The sequence below is a fragment of the Harpia harpyja genome, chromosome 7 (assembly GCF_026419915.1).
Source record: "Harpia harpyja isolate bHarHar1 chromosome 7, bHarHar1 primary haplotype, whole genome shotgun sequence".
Taxonomy (NCBI): domain Eukaryota; kingdom Metazoa; phylum Chordata; class Aves; order Accipitriformes; family Accipitridae; genus Harpia; species Harpia harpyja.
The window spans coordinates 54573403-54589308 of record NC_068946.1 but is presented as its reverse complement, the minus strand read 5'-3'; the positions used below and the strand labels follow the sequence as shown (position 1 = coordinate 54589308).

Below are 15906 nucleotides of genomic sequence, written 5' to 3'. Positions count from 1 at the left end.
AATAAATCCTCTTCAGGTATTAAGGTAATGGACAGAATGATGATGCATTTCTAGTGCTGTATTTTCTTTAGAACAGCCAGCAATCCCCATTACACCGATATTCACTTTCTCACGAGAACTTCCAAAGTTGTATTTGGAGTATCTTACGCAGAAAGGGAAGTCATAAACCGAAGTTTAAGGGCTTCTACTGCCAGATGTTGTCTTTGATGGAGGAGTGCTTCTGCTCAGGCAGAAACAGGTGTTTATCTGGTCACAAGTGAGGAATTCATTCAGCAGTAAAAATCTCCTGGCAGTCCAGAAGAACAAAGATTCACAATTGGAAAAGAAAAAAAAAAAAAAAAAAAAGAAAAAAGTTATGGGAGAATTCTTGTCTTGCCTGTTCAAGGTGTTACTTTTGCAGTAGTCAATGAGTATTTAAATGAGTACATAAAAAGCTGTTATCACTAAGATTGACAGGAGAATAGCCTTTTCAAATGAGAAGAAAAATTGTTTGCTTTTTGTTTTTTTTTTTTTTTTTTCCAGGACAATGATTACCTACAGGTAGTCAACACAGCCAACAGGTATTTGGTAAGTCAGTGGCCAAACAGTAACAGTGACTCAACTCTTCTGTGTAGCACTCTTAGGAGTGGTTTATTCTGTCCTACAAGGAGCAGCAAGACTGGTGTTTGAGAGACAATACAGGGAATCCTAGGCTTTTCTGAGCTACCTTCCTTACAACAAAAGCTTCTGTGAAAACTAAATTGAACAAGAGACTGACACCTACCTGCATCCTGAATATAGGTAACAGTAATGTTCTACAGTTAAGGTGGATGTAACATTCCAACTGCCTTTATTTCTTCTCTTACATTGTTTATTTGACTGTACTATTACTTATGCAGAGATACCAAGATTGGTAATGCCATGAACTTAGGTACCCAAGTTCCCTGTACAGTCAGTGGAGAAATATGGGACTCCTAACCATAGAGCAGAGAGTTGCCCTAGCCAAATCAGTAGTGAACCCAGAGCACGAACAGAAGTTCCTGCCCACAGAAGTTAAATTGCTAGACTTGATGCCTCCATCCAGCCCATCCTTCCCAGGCTTGAGGCCATCCACTTAGACTACCAGTATTTTTTTTTTTTTTTTTTTTTTTTTTTTTTAAGGAATGCACATCCTAGAGAAGAGCTCACTCTCCAGTAGAAGGCAGCTACTGGAAATTCCACATAAAAGCTTTTTGTGTAAAAGCTCAGCAGTTCGGAAGAGGGGGCCCAGGCTTCAATTACCTTGTCAGCCTCAGAGCAGTTAGATTCCACAACGGGCTGAAGATCATCTGACCAGGGAATTTTACAGTCATTCAATTCCATTTGCCTCAGCCTCTCTGTGGCTGCAATTCTATGGCAGCCCACATCAATCCCACAGGGGCTCTGCCTCCTTTCTTGTACAAATAAGCTGTTCCAATGTGCCAAGCTGGCTGAAGACTAGTCTAACAAAGAGGTAATGCGCTTTCTGCATGTAACGTTCTGCATCTGCTTGGAAAAGGATATGAAGACTGTGAGAGCCAGAGGTCTCACTAGCACCTTATCTGTGTCTCTGCTTCCACTGCCATTATCTCATTCTTCCTCCAGAACTTAAGAGAATTCTCCATAAGACATTTTAGTTCCCAGAATTCCAGACAACTACTCCAGCAACAAATAAACAAACACTTTTTGGGGACTAGGGGGTGCAGTGGAGATTTTGTTGAGTTGAATAGAAAGGTGTGCTGGCAAAGGTAAATAAGAAAGGAACATTATGCTCCCAAGAGAAGAATGAACAGCCTCACTAGAGGGAAGGTGGACATAGAAGAAAAACAGTGTACATTTAGGCCTCCACTTTCTGGTGGCAGTAAGTCATTGCGTTAACCTAGATGCCCTCAGCAGAAGCCATCACTCAGGGAAGAAAGGGTTTAAAAATTCTCATTTGTTTAAGCAGAAAGCAACTTGAACTTCATAGTTAATTGGAAGCAGCCAAAGGAACAGGATGCTGGAAATAGCAGCCTGGGCCTTGGAACATTAGCTTCTTTCCCTTCCTAAAAGGGAGGCAGGTTTTGGGCTGAGCTGGAGGAGGCAGCCATAGCTGGAAAGAAATAGAAAGATGACAGGTTTCATCTAACACCTAAGGTGAGATTTTGCCATGCTTTTGAAACTGATCTGGACTTCTAGTCATGTTTTATTCAGAATTTCAGAATACAGCTACTGGAGACTAATGTATCTCTCACTTTTGCTGCCCATGCTTGGATTTTAATACAGAAGTCCTCATGTAGAGTTTCACAGAAGATTAAAGACAACATGATGTCTGAACAAAGCCTAAGAAAAGCCTGAGGCTTACTTCACAGTAGAGTGTAACAAAAGGCTGATGAGTTTAGGTAGGAGCCCCAAAGACTTGCTTATCAGCTGAACTGTAAGTACCACAATCTCATCCTGACTTGTCAGAGCCACACCTTTTCTTTCAGGAAGTGTGCCCTGCTGTCTGGAAGATTTCCCTGGTTTATGGCTTTTGTCAATTCAATGACTGTTTATAACTGCTCTGCACTCCTGACTGCCCCGGTTCCACCAGCCTGCTCATCTGGCTTAGAGACATTCATATTTGTAAAGGTCACAACATGACAAGCTCCTGACAAGCAGCCTGGTTCTTACATGCTCCGCAGGCAACTGGAAGACACTCACAAGACTGAGTCCTCTCAGACTGGGGAGATGGAGATCCTGGACGCAATTGCTACATGGCTGTTCAGCTGATACGTGAAAATCACCAGATCAGCTGTTTTCTGTAAACGTGATTATTGATGCTGTGTTTAGTGTTTTGAATTCAGCACACTATCAAATAAGGGTCATTATTTTAAGGACCTCGCCTACATTCTTCCCCCATCTTTTCTAGATCCTTGAGTGCTGTCCATTCTCTGCTTGGATCAGAATTTTTCCAGAGTTTTTGTATGAAGTTTTATGCCTACCTGCTCAGAATAAGTTTCCAGGACAACTTGTGGTTAAAATTTGAGTACCACAAATTAGACACTACTAAGATTATGTTGCAAATAGTCTTTCCAAATTCTTTTCTTAAACTTGGGATATAATTGGATTTTACAGCCCCTTGTATCAGTTTGAACCTCCTATTTAGTTCCCACCTCACTGTTACCAGCAAACCTGGGAGACAGAAGTGAATTTTATCACCTATTCCTCTGAATCAGGTTCCACAGATGCAGGCTCCAGCTCTACCAGTTTGTAACATGCTCTCCATTAAGTATGGGAACTTTGCCTTCTGCTACCTGTGAAATATCGGCAAGTGCAATGGAAGAGGGTGCTGCTTAAGTGAATGATGACAATGAAAACTTTTCACCACTAGATTCCTGCAATTTCTCACATACAAGCCTCATACGTCCATACAAAAAAACCAGTAGTTCTGTACCACTGAAATGGAGGATGAGCAAAGGTGCTGTCTAGAGCAATGCTGCAACAGGCAGTGGCCTGTTGTTCTGCCTGGAAATGTTTAATCCAGGCCCCCTAGAGAATAATGTGACATAGAGATATTTGAAAAATCTAGAGAAGAGAAAAAAAAATCCTGTGACAACAGGCATGCACACTGAGATCCTCAGAACAACTCTGAAAAAGAGAAGCAAGTTCTTTTTAAAGATGGAGGTTGTTGATAATTAGTCATTTTTCCTTTCTTACCCAATATGTATACAGAACAGCTCTATTCGCCAGCTCTGATGTGTCATTCTCCCTTGATAATTCATTTCCTAGGTCAATTCACGCAGACTCACTGCCAGCCCTTATTCCACCCATCTCTATCCTTGCTCCCACCATCTTTTAACCCAACTCTTGTCCTCATTTGATACTGCTTACAGAAAGCTACTTGCTGTTTTTCCAAGTCACTTTTGCTGGTTTAGCAAACTGAATCAGCCCAATACAAAGTCAGATAGCCACAAGGGCTGGTGTATAAGAAGGTTGAACCTACAACGAAGTGTAACTTCACCATGAAGTGGGTATGTGGATGAGGAAGAGGATACAGAGAAGAGGAATTGTCAGTCTCCCGGTTCTTCAAGCACTTTTTCTTAAATACCCTACATAAATCAAAGCTGACAGTACTACAAGACACCAACTCTGAAAGGACTCTACATTGTAATATTTTTCATTACGTATAATTTGTAAAGTCTTCTTCACACTATGTCAAATAGAGAAGCTAGCTTAAAGCTAGAAATGTAATCTAAAAGTGCCATATAATAGATATTTTAAGTAATGACACTTCAAAGATGCCTGGGGAAAGGAAAGACTTCTTACCATACGTAACTTTCTACCACACAGAGAACCAGGGACTTATCCACAGAAGGAAACCCCGCTGGTTTTGATTACAGAAGGACAAGCCGCCCTGAATAGCTACATTAAGAGATACCGGCTGTCACCTTTAACAATAGGTACAACTGAAATAACCCTTTTGAACAAGTAGAAGCTAATTAGCTGTTTTTTGAAGCCAGCTGAACTACTGGAAGAACAATTAAAAAGCATGCACTTTGTTGGCTTACCTCTAAAACTTTATTTCATTACTGAACCTCTGTTTCACAATGACTTTTTCTGCTCGAAGATATCCTGTCTAATGATACCGTCAACCAACCAAAATCTGACACATGCTAGACACTCAACTTGTTCATTATCCGCAGCAAGGATTTTGCAGTTTATTAGTAACGTTCCAAGAGTTCCTATCAACTGGTGAATGTGTCGGTCCACACTTGAATAATGGATTTCTCAAACAAGAATTAGGCTGCAAACAAGCTTCTCCCTTAGAAAAATGTTAAGACTGACGTTGGCTAGAAGGAAGACTGTGGGGAGAAGAATGCAGATGGTCAGCGGAAGCTCCCCGAGAACATACTTTGTCAGCTTGTAAATATCCCAAAAGTCTATCAAAACCAAATTCAAACACACATTTTTACTCTTACATATGAAGAAATAGGAACTTGTCATTTACCTCTTCTCTCGCATACTGAAGTCTGCTAGCACTCAGCTGGTAAGATTTTAACTGCCTGAGTTGATGTGCTATACATTACTTGTTGAAAGAAGCTTCATACTTCGACCAACGTGATTACACTGAAGTAAAAAAATGCCAATAGGTTTCCTCCACAGATACCATTCCTCCTCTTCATTTTGAATGAAAGGGCTTCCAACACCAAAGTATTTCTAATAATGGTGAGAGAAAAACCTCTGAGATTACTAAATTTCAGAAGAAATATTTTGGCACCAACTAAAAAGCTCATCCAACTCTATCAGGCACCATTCTCCTTCCAAAATTGTAAGATCAGATGTTTCACCAAATTCTAAAAGTTACTTATCCTTGATTACATAAAATCCAAGGATTATTCCATTTCTTTTCTCACACATCATTAGAGTAATATCAATACCATCACTTTTGGTACATATCCTCATCACTCTTTAGACTCAAGATTTTTAAAAAAAAAAAAACAATCAAAACAACCAACACCCAAACACCAAAAACTGCACAGCTGAATCCTCCTGACAAGTCATTAGAAGATGGCTATCCTTAGGATATACCACAGATGATTCTCCTTCCAATGATACTTCTTCCTAATTTGAAAAGCTTGGATTACTGATGGTTTTTTTGCAAATTATCTACTCTACAGCGACTGTGTAAGTGTTCTCAAAAGCACATAGTCAGTATGTTAAGGGATGCTAGAAAAGAACAAAAGTTTCTGCCCTCACACAGCCTGGCGGGACACAACAGGGTAAGGGATAGGAGAAAATTTCTCCCTTCCTCAAACATAACCTCCAGAGCACCTGTTGCCATAGGTCCAAACAGCATTCAAATGTATTTTCTGAATCACTCCAGCTATCTTATAAAAAAAAGAAAAGTAAAATTTGTTTTAAAAAGTAATACTTTACAATTACATGTCATTTGGGGGAGACACAAGGGGGATTTAAGTTCAACTCGTTGAAAGCACTGTCCCCTCATTTAGAGGGGACAAAAGCCAACCAAAATGACTTCTGCTTTATTTGCCATCCATCAGAAGGTTTTTAAGCCACTGGAAAAGTACAGCTGCACACTGGAGCATCAAGATTTTTTCATCAGGGATCCACTCCATTTCCACTGGAATAAAAAGTGGGACCTCAGCACTCTTGGCTTCTTTGAAAGCCTCTGACCTAATAGGATGTGATTCAGTATTTTTTCAAGGGAACAGAAACAGAAGACTTTCACCAAACTGTCAAGTATTTTTTTTTTCCATAGGGGGTTTTCCAGAGTGGTGTTAAGTCACTCCTCGCCGCTGAGTTTGGGGCTGTTTTATTTAGGGAGGGGAGAATGTATTTGGGGGCAGGAATGGGAGCAAAACCATCTTATGGTTTTACATAGCCTTCTCTCAGATTATTCATGGTTTCATATCTTGCTCTTAGTACATATATGGCACATACAAACTAATTAAGACCTCACCACTGATTTGCATCATTCTAAATGGGTGAGATCAGATGAAGCTTAATTTATTGGGGTCTGTCCTCTCCCATTATGTGCCACAATCTGAAGTTAAATAAAATGTAATCAAACCATAACATTTTTAAAAGACATTTAAGACAACCTTTTTGACAGGCTCTGTGTTAAATTTAATGTAATACAATTATCCCTAGGGATAACTTGCAAAACAGACCCTTTCCAAAATTAAAGGCCAGGGAATTAAAATGAAAATATTTAACCAGTGATCTTCTCTACGCTACTTTTAAAGTAGCATTATAAACAAATGATGAAAAATAGATCTAATTTATCTTAAAAAGTACAGTAATTCAAACAATTGTGTGCAATTTAAGAATTTTTGCAACTTTCACAGCCTAAATGTTTTTCAACCCTGAAACATGGAAATATTTAAAGAAAACTCTTCCATCATGTAATTGCTATGAGCTAAAGAGAACTATCTGTACCCTCTACTGACAAACACTACCAAAAATTTCTAAAATTAACAGTTACTTACTGCAAAGTTTAATTTTGTCTCATACACTTAACACTGTAACTGAACAACAAAATTAAACCACTTTCCTGTTCATGTGGATCTTCCCCAAAATTCCTAGAAGCAAAGTTTTTCATGTTAGAAGGCTTGATAAAACAATTGGTTGTGTTTAAAAATAGCTTTTAAAAACAGATTTAATTTCAATTTACATGTTGATACTGAAATCCAAGTTTTCAAAATACAGCTGAGAGAATAAAGATCACTATGATCATTTCGGCAGTATTTAAAGACTAGAGATTAGCGTTATCTAGATGAGATAAGAACTCTGAACCTGAAAAAATGAGGTCATGCTATTACAGCTTCAGTTACAAACACCCCCCCCCCCCCCCCCGAATCACAAGTTTATAAGCCACCAAAAGGAAGGAAGCTGCTGAAACGAAGTTAAAATCAGCTATGCGAGCTAGCAAATAAAGCTCGAGATACAGCCAGCATGTGATTGGAATAGAACCGCTCATATAAGGAACATGTCCATAGCAGGATGCAAAGTATCACAAGCAGAGCCCCCAAGGGCTTGCCCTCGGACCCATCTTGTTTCATACCTGTATCGATGGCTGGAGGAGGTGGTGTAAGGCACATCAGTGAGTTTACAGACAATGCCAGAGGGTGGGGTGCTCAATGGCAGGGATGTCACTCAGGAGGACCTAGACAGACTAGAGGGGTGGGCCAATAGGAACCTCATGAAATTCAACAACGACAAACATGATGTCCTGAGCCTTGGGACAGAGCACCCTCGGCATCAGTACAAGCAGCAACTGTCAGACTAGGTAGCAGCTCTGCTGAAAAGAACCTGGGGGTTTGGTAGACAATACACTGCTTTGAGCATGATGCTGGAGAAGATTCTCTGATGACCCAAATGAATCTACACTGCTATGATTTTAAAAGGTGATTTCAAATAAGAAACTACCATTCCTATTCAGAGCCATTGTTATGAAGTGACATTAAAAAACAGGTAGACTGCAAGACTACAGTAACCACCAACTGCACTGTTCCTGCATCAAAACTTTCAATACTCATCTAAAATAGAAGTGATCTTTAAACACAAAGCAGGCATTTTTTAATTCAAATCATGTATCTACACTGCAGATCACAACTGGTCCAGGGACTCTTCACTGACCCCTGGCTACATGTCATAGACTGAGCACATCCATACCATATAGCACTTGACCATGGACCTCCTCCTCATGGCTCCATGGGATGTTCTGCCGGCCTCAAAGCAGGTTATGCATTGGTTTGTTGTTTAGGTCTGTTTGGTTTTGTTGTTTGTGGTTTGTTGGGGTTTTTTTTTTGTTGGGGTTTTTTTTTTTTGGCAAGGAGGACAGGTTTTCAGTTTGAACATCCAAAATAATGCAAAAGCTAAGCTGTCACCCAGTGTAAATAATAATGTTTTCACAGCATACTGACCGTATATACTTATATACTCCATGCTCTCAGATATGAGATGAGGGCACAGTGAAGTGCTGAAGCTGCAGGAATTCTGGTACAGTCTTGACTGTGCTGCCTCCTGGCACTGGCCCCCTGCCTGCACTATCCCTCAAACCGTGCTTGCCATGTCGTCTCATTAGACACCAGTTGGCACAAGCTAAAACAGTATCTAGTAGTTAAGCAGTATTTGTGTTCACCCTGCAGCCTCATTTCACTAAGAAGTTAGAAACAGTCAAAAGAGACAAGGCACAGACAATCTCTAAAACATTCTTCAGATCTACAGTCAATCATATTAAAAAAAAAAAAATCACCGAGTTGCCTTACCCTTTCCATTGTTTCCAGAACAAAAAATGCATGACAACTCACCCTCATAAAAAGTTTAGTATCTTTCAGAAAATACAGAAACAATAACCTAAACATTTTTGACCACTTTCTCCCTTCTCCATTTCTAAAAAGGATGGATGTACCATCCAATTTAAAAAGTCTATCTGCCACAAGAAACTCTGCAACTTCAGTTATAAAAACTAACTCTTTTCTGGTGAAATGACAGTACATTGAATGCATTCCATTGAGGAATGGAAGACAAAGAGTTAAAGCTATAGAAAAGCAACAAAATTCTGAGCAATATAGATTCTTATTCCCAGTTTTAAAAATAATTGTACAGGCACTTTCTGAAAACAAACCTTTTGATGAAATTAGATCTCTTAAGTAACCTTTCGGGTACTAGCTTTAAACTGGGTCAATGTTAAGAATTAAAACAGTAAAACTTAACTGATTTGCTGTCACCATTATAGAGACAGTGGAATCTTCCCAACCGTGAGAAGAGTCTCGGTTAGGCACACAACAAAACTAGATTAGACATCCATACCTACCGTTTGTAAATGCAAACTACAACATTCATTTTCAATTTCAGCTTAGTTGATGACTATCTCAAAGCTCAGCAAACAAAAGAGTTTGAGAAATATTCTTGTTTTTCATTGTAGCTAAGATTTAGCATTTATAAAACGCTGATTCTTCGAGTATCTTGCCTTTCAGTCAGTTCAGTTCACTAACTATAGGCAATGTTCCCCTCATGTAATTAAAGAGTTATAAAAGCAAAAAAAAAAAAAAAGTATTTTGGCATTTCTTACATGCCCATCACAGTTAAGAGTATATAGGGGTTTGCTTTTAATTACATTCTGGTTTCAGCATTTTGAATTGAATTACCACCTAATTACAGCTTCACGTAAATCCTTAAAAATAGAAATTAAACCTTAACAAAATAAGGAATCTCAAAAGGTGGTATCTAGCCTTTTAAATTACTTCAACAACACGTACCCTCCTTGCCAACTAAAGGTACTCAACATCACATGAAGGCCAAGTCAATGTAGTTTAAGAGTTACTAACAAGCCTTCTCAGTGAATAACTCAAGAATAACACTGAAATTAATTACAATTTTGGACTGACTCTGAATGCTGATTGAAACAGATTATCTTGCACCAATTTAAGGAGAAATACCAGTAGAATACAAGAATACCAGTACTTATACAAGGCAAGTTTTTAGAATTCAGCAATATTTAATTTGCCTTCAAAAAAAAAAAAAAAAAATCAATGAAACATTGAGTTGGCAATACACACAAGCGTTCTTGTTCTTCCACTGCTACATTGTAAAGTCACCAAGATTTTAGGTTACACAGCCATCACTTGGACTTTTGTTGGCATCAATACAATTTTAAGTATGTCACTTGCTCATTTGCTCCATAACAAAGTTTCTGCCTGAAAGCAACAGCAGCACAGTTCATTAGGAGGACCATCACAAAGAAAGTTCCAAAGACAGAGAGGTAAAGGCTACCATCCTGCTCATCCTTCTTTGACTGAAAGTCAAAGTCTGAAAATGGGATTAATTTGGGAGAACTGCGCAACAGAAGTTAAGAAAGAAAAGATAAAAACAGAAGGTAAGTTCTTTCACTGAACTACATCTAAAGCAATTCAGTTTTTTGTGACAGCACCTAACCAGAGGTCGGTACAAAGAAGTACTTCACACCTTTAATACCCAGCCTCAGTAGATCCCATCCTAACAACAATAATACTGCTACCTCCAGCTGCTTCTGGCTGCAAGAACAGGTAGTCTTCCCACAAACGCTTCCCTCATTTCCAAGTGTTTTTCAAATACCTCTAACCACATAACCAAAGATTTATGCCTCCAGTTAGTAAGCGAATTGTGTGTTTTTTTTCTTCCTAGACAGACTGCTTGCTTCCAGTTACAGCTTTAACTAGGAAATTCAGAAGAAAACTATGAATGTTGACCTTTCATCAAGGCTTACTTTACCGTGAAACTATTACAATAATTACTGCAGTGGATAAACCCTTCTCTGCTCTCTTTCCACCAACAATTGAAGTATTTGATGTATCTAATGTACATTTGGGATTCTTAGCCACAAAGATAGACAATGTAAACAATATGGCAGTAAATATTCATTTTCTGTGGGATTAAGCCTAAATATGCTCTGCTGTTTGGCACTGTAGTCACAAAGCATTTCGAAGAAAAAACCTCCACCACCACACAGACAGTGTAGAGGAGAGAAGATAAGAGATGCCACATAAAGTCACCGGCATCCAATAACACTTCAATTTCCATATGGAAATAACAGGAAATAAGATGTGCTGAATTTTAAGCACCAAGGCAACAAAAACACATTAAGATTTCATCACACAAGAACTTGGCTGTAAAATTCGTAATTTTCTTGATCTTTTTAAAGAGTTCTCATTTTCAGGAACATCAGATAGCTAACAGACCACATATTCTACCAACCAGCTAAAGCAGACATTTGCATTAATCTGCTTTCTGTTAATTAAGTGGCGGAAACGCATCTCCCCTTTACCAAGAAATCTCTTCCACAATCAGATTCCTTGTCAACCTCTATCTTCTTACAGCCCATGTTATAATGACTATTCTCCAGATGATTTCCCAAGGTTAAGTACCCAGGACTTGCTGTATCTTGGCTCCGAATCATATAGGTCTCCAAAAGACTACTTTTGCATATTATGTCCACCACATCTGTCTGTGAATAAAGAAAATGTTACTACTATCTTTTAAGAGATCCAGACACTATACATATAAACTCCATAATGATGATATGAAATAGAACTGTATTCCAATTTCAAAGAGAAATACGCTATGGGAATTGGAAGAGAAGGTAGAATCAGTAAGAATGAAAAACATTGGAGTTACTGTTATCTTATTCCCCCTACCTAAAACTCATGATATGACAACAATGAACCTCTACAGTTGAATGGGGAGGTGTAGGGGGGTGGGAATTTGCCTATCCTCATTTGCAAATCATCTGAGCCCATCACCTAAGGGCTTTCACCCCAAAATTCCAGAAGGGGCAGGGGGGGGGGAGAAAAAAGAAATGGCATTCAAATACACTCCATTAAAACCAGCTGAAAACTATTATTCATGATAGCTGTAATTACCTTCTTGCACCCCCATATAGCAGAAAACAGCTTTCCCCACACACAGAACACCTCCCCCCGCCAACTTACATAGCATCCAGCATTTGAAGACAAACTTATTTAAGCTTCTTCTCTGAGAAAAGACATGTGTCTGAAGGGTAGACATGCAAATAAACCCATGACAGCAGCATCTCTCCAGAAACATTTGTCAAGCAGAGTTCTACTAGAACTACGCTTATATGTTCCAATACTGCATTAGCACAAGTACAGTTTTTTTCATAACCCAGAAGATTTAGGGTTTGTAACTTTTGTTAAGTATTAACAGATTACATAGAATTAGTAACAGAATTTTGATCTGCAAAGTTACAACATCAACCTGGAGCCATGAAACTCTGTAAACTACATAACATTTATACCTATGTAAATGTATCTATGCTTGAAAACAGTATTAAGTAGGTTTACAAGTCCTGCTCTCAACAGCAACATCAAGAGTGCTGGGGTATTGCCCAATAACACCACACATAATACAAAAAAGTGTACGCTCACATAAAAAAAAAAAAAAAAAAAAAGAACCTTGAGCAGGATTTTACTTTAAATGCAGTACTAAGTCTGAAGTATTTTATTGCTCTGCCTGTGCAATAAAGCAATTAGAATTCAACCACAATCATGCACAGCTTGCAGAGAACATACCAGCAGAGACAATTTCACAAACAATATTCCTAAACCTTTGGCAGGATTTTCAAGTGCTACCAAATTAATAGTGAAAGGACAGTCAAAAAAACATTACACTAGCAAAATTAAAAGAAAAAAGTCTCACTTCCCACTCCTCAATTCCTTCAGAACACCTAACCATTCAGCTTCTGAAGCTGTAGCAGTATCTTGGGCTTTACAGTTCTATCTAGATTTTTTTGGGGGGTGGGGGGAATAAATTAAAAAAAAAAAACATTTCCCCTGATAGTAATTGGTGTGAGACAGGAGAAGAATAAATTAAAAACTCTAAGAATAGAATGTTCCCCATGCAGTGAAAATGCTACTTCAACTACAAATGTATCTTTGACATGCCATTTCCTTTAGCAAAATTACTCAAGACCTTCTGTGTGGCTTGAGAATGACCTAGCATTAGGGGGAAAAAAGAAAAAAAAAAAAAGAGAGAGAGGACCAATACTTTCTGATGTGCTTCCTTTTGCTTAGGTGATTTTTAGCATGAATTGAGCTTAAGTGAGTTTTAACAAGTATGAGTTTTGTCCCCTGTAAGAGACTTAAAGCTGCAGAACTACTTCGGTAACAGACTGCCCAGGTACCAAAGGCAGAGCAGGTAGGTCAGAAGAGAAGAAGTGATGGTTTGGGAGACATGGAGTCTAACAGTAACAAAAGGAACCATGAGATGTTAAGAACTATAGCACCCACAAAAGAAGATTTTGGTTAAAGACAATCCACTACTTCCAACATCTCCCAAATTTTCAGCTGCATAGAGTATATATCCTGAAACATCACAGGAAATTATGGAAGTACACATTCTCTGTTCCTGAAATTTCGTAAAGTATAACTCAGCAATCACGAAAACTACAGGACACAGAAACATACTTCCTTGGGGGAGGGGAGAACATAGATAGCATCTAAACAGAAATGTTCCTGATGAACAACCTATATAATTTACTATTTTTCTTTTTTTAAGCTCACCTACAATCTTGCCTTACCTACAGGAGAGACACAGGAAGCGTATCGTTCGTAAGTATTTTATTAGTACTTCATGATCTTCTGTTCTTTATTAAATCAAAAATACACACAGGTTTTTATATAAAAAGTATATTAGAGGGCACACGGAGAACATTGACCCAGGCACTTTGTTTTCATGTTTAGTTAATACACATTCATCTCATCCTCCTGAATTAGTACAAATGGGTGCAAACCTACACCCACTTTTATCCAAGCATCTACAAATATTTTAAAGCCTAATAACGTAACACAGATGCTCTTTTTCAAACATCTTAGTTAGAAAGGGGAAATATTTTCACTCCCTTAGCAAAGATTATTAGATTCAGTGGAAATTCCTATCCATTTGAAGTACATTTACAGGACTCCATACAGCAGTTGACAGATAGTAAAATAAAATGCCTTCAACCTAAAGACCATTTCCACACCCACCATGTAGAAAAAACCCACAACATTTTCACCTGTTTAAAGAACACTAGTATTAATTGGTTATGTAAACAACTGCAGAACACAGTTGCATATAAAAAAAAAATTAATACAGAAAACCAACACCCCCCCACACTCCCAGACTCAAGAGTAGCTGGAGACTGCATACCAGAGAAAGACAAACCAGACATCTTCACAACTGAACTCTAGGATTTCTTCAACCACTGCCAATATTCTTAAGTATATAGCCTGAGCAGACTTCTTTCAGACTAAAGACTGGAAAAGAAACTACTTCTTCTGAGAATGATGTTAGAATCAATTGATCAGGTATGATTTTAAATCAAAACAAGTCACAGTTAAGAAACACTACTTATCAAAATGCCTGTACTTCATGCTAAAAGCTTACATAATCGTAAAATTTTCATCATAAAAACATAAGCTTACTGTTGAATTTATTTATTATTAGACCTACACCCGGGCTGCAGATACTCTAAAATTTTAGGCGAGTAGAAAATAGTTTAATAATTGTTAAATACCAGAACACTTAATGTGTAATGCTGGAATAACCACCAAAACAATGTCATTAACATGAGAAGCAGTCCGAATTGCAACCAGTTTCCTGCTCATTTAGCAAAGATTAATTCCATCTTCACAGGCAAGAGAAACATCCATTTCACCTTACCAACAACCTGAGCAAGAAATGCTAACGAAAGGACAGCTTTTGTTGCTTAACCGTTCTTTTTAATAAGTAGGATAGGTAATGTCAACAAGATCACTATTCTGTGCTCTAGGCAAAAGGATCTTAATAGAAGGACATGGAAGGGAGAGACAGACACGAAGAGCAGATGGCACAAAGTCTTTCAGAAACTGGGGGGGGGAGAGGCGGGGGGGGGAAGTCTCCCTACAGAAAATATTCCCAAGGTAAGAGGAATGTTCCTCGAGTTACTTAAAAATAAGGTATTAGGAAAAGGTGAAAGACAAGTCTTCTACTGCAAGACAAAACTGTCAGAAGAAATCATGTTTTGTTTAAAGAGGAATAAATGGTATAGCCTAATAAAAAATAAAACAAACCCAAACAAACCTCTGTCTGTCCTTAACCTGCTCTGTTATTTATCTGGTTAAAACAGAAAGGATTTTTTGGGGTTTATTTCTGGCAGTGCTTGCCATTTCACAGCACATTTAGCACACACGGAATTGATCAATACCGCTACAGACATAAGACTAGACTATCCATTTACTAACCACAAGAAAACGTCCTGTTCAGCAAAATCCTGTACATTATAACACTGAAATTTTAAAAGGCATTGTTATACGGATCTCATTACTCCCTTACACCGGTTACACCGAAAAGCTGAGCACTTGTCTGCTAGCTTTCAGACTGATGAACAAGTACACCCTTGCACACCGTGCAAGAAGGCTAAAAAGCACATCTAAACCTACACAGAGGACTACAAACACATTCAAAGTGTAAGCAGAAAGTGCCAGGCTTGCCGTGTAAGCTAATACTAGATCCATTACACAATTCACAACAGTTTTTTTTGTGAAACTGACAGAGCTTCAAGGAGAAGTGTACCAACAGTTCCCCCAACCACTGGTTGCTACCATAACAATTTTCCTCCTAAAGAAGCGTGGGGAAGTCGTCACACCCCGCTGGCTCCTCAGGACTCAGAGCTGGCGTTGGAAACTCAACCTCTGCTGTTTTAAAAAGAAAAGTAGTAGCTTTTTTTTTTTTTTTGCACTACAAGGCAGTGACGTACCGAGTAGCAAAATACAAAATTGTTTAGAAACTGAAAGTCTGCCTTTTCAGCCTAATTCTTTGTACACATCTATACATGCGCACACCCCTCGCTATCATTAAAGGACGAGCTAATGCTTTCTGAGCTGTACCTATTCTAGACTAATGAAG

At 38.5% G+C, this 15906-nt stretch overlaps 1 protein-coding gene across 2 annotated transcripts in view; it reads right to left on the bottom strand.

The window, feature by feature from the left end:
• ACVR2A (activin A receptor type 2A) overlaps positions 1-15906 on the bottom strand; it is a 67305-nt gene that overhangs the window by 49089 nt on the left and 2310 nt on the right. The gene's annotated exons all lie outside the window — the stretch shown is intronic.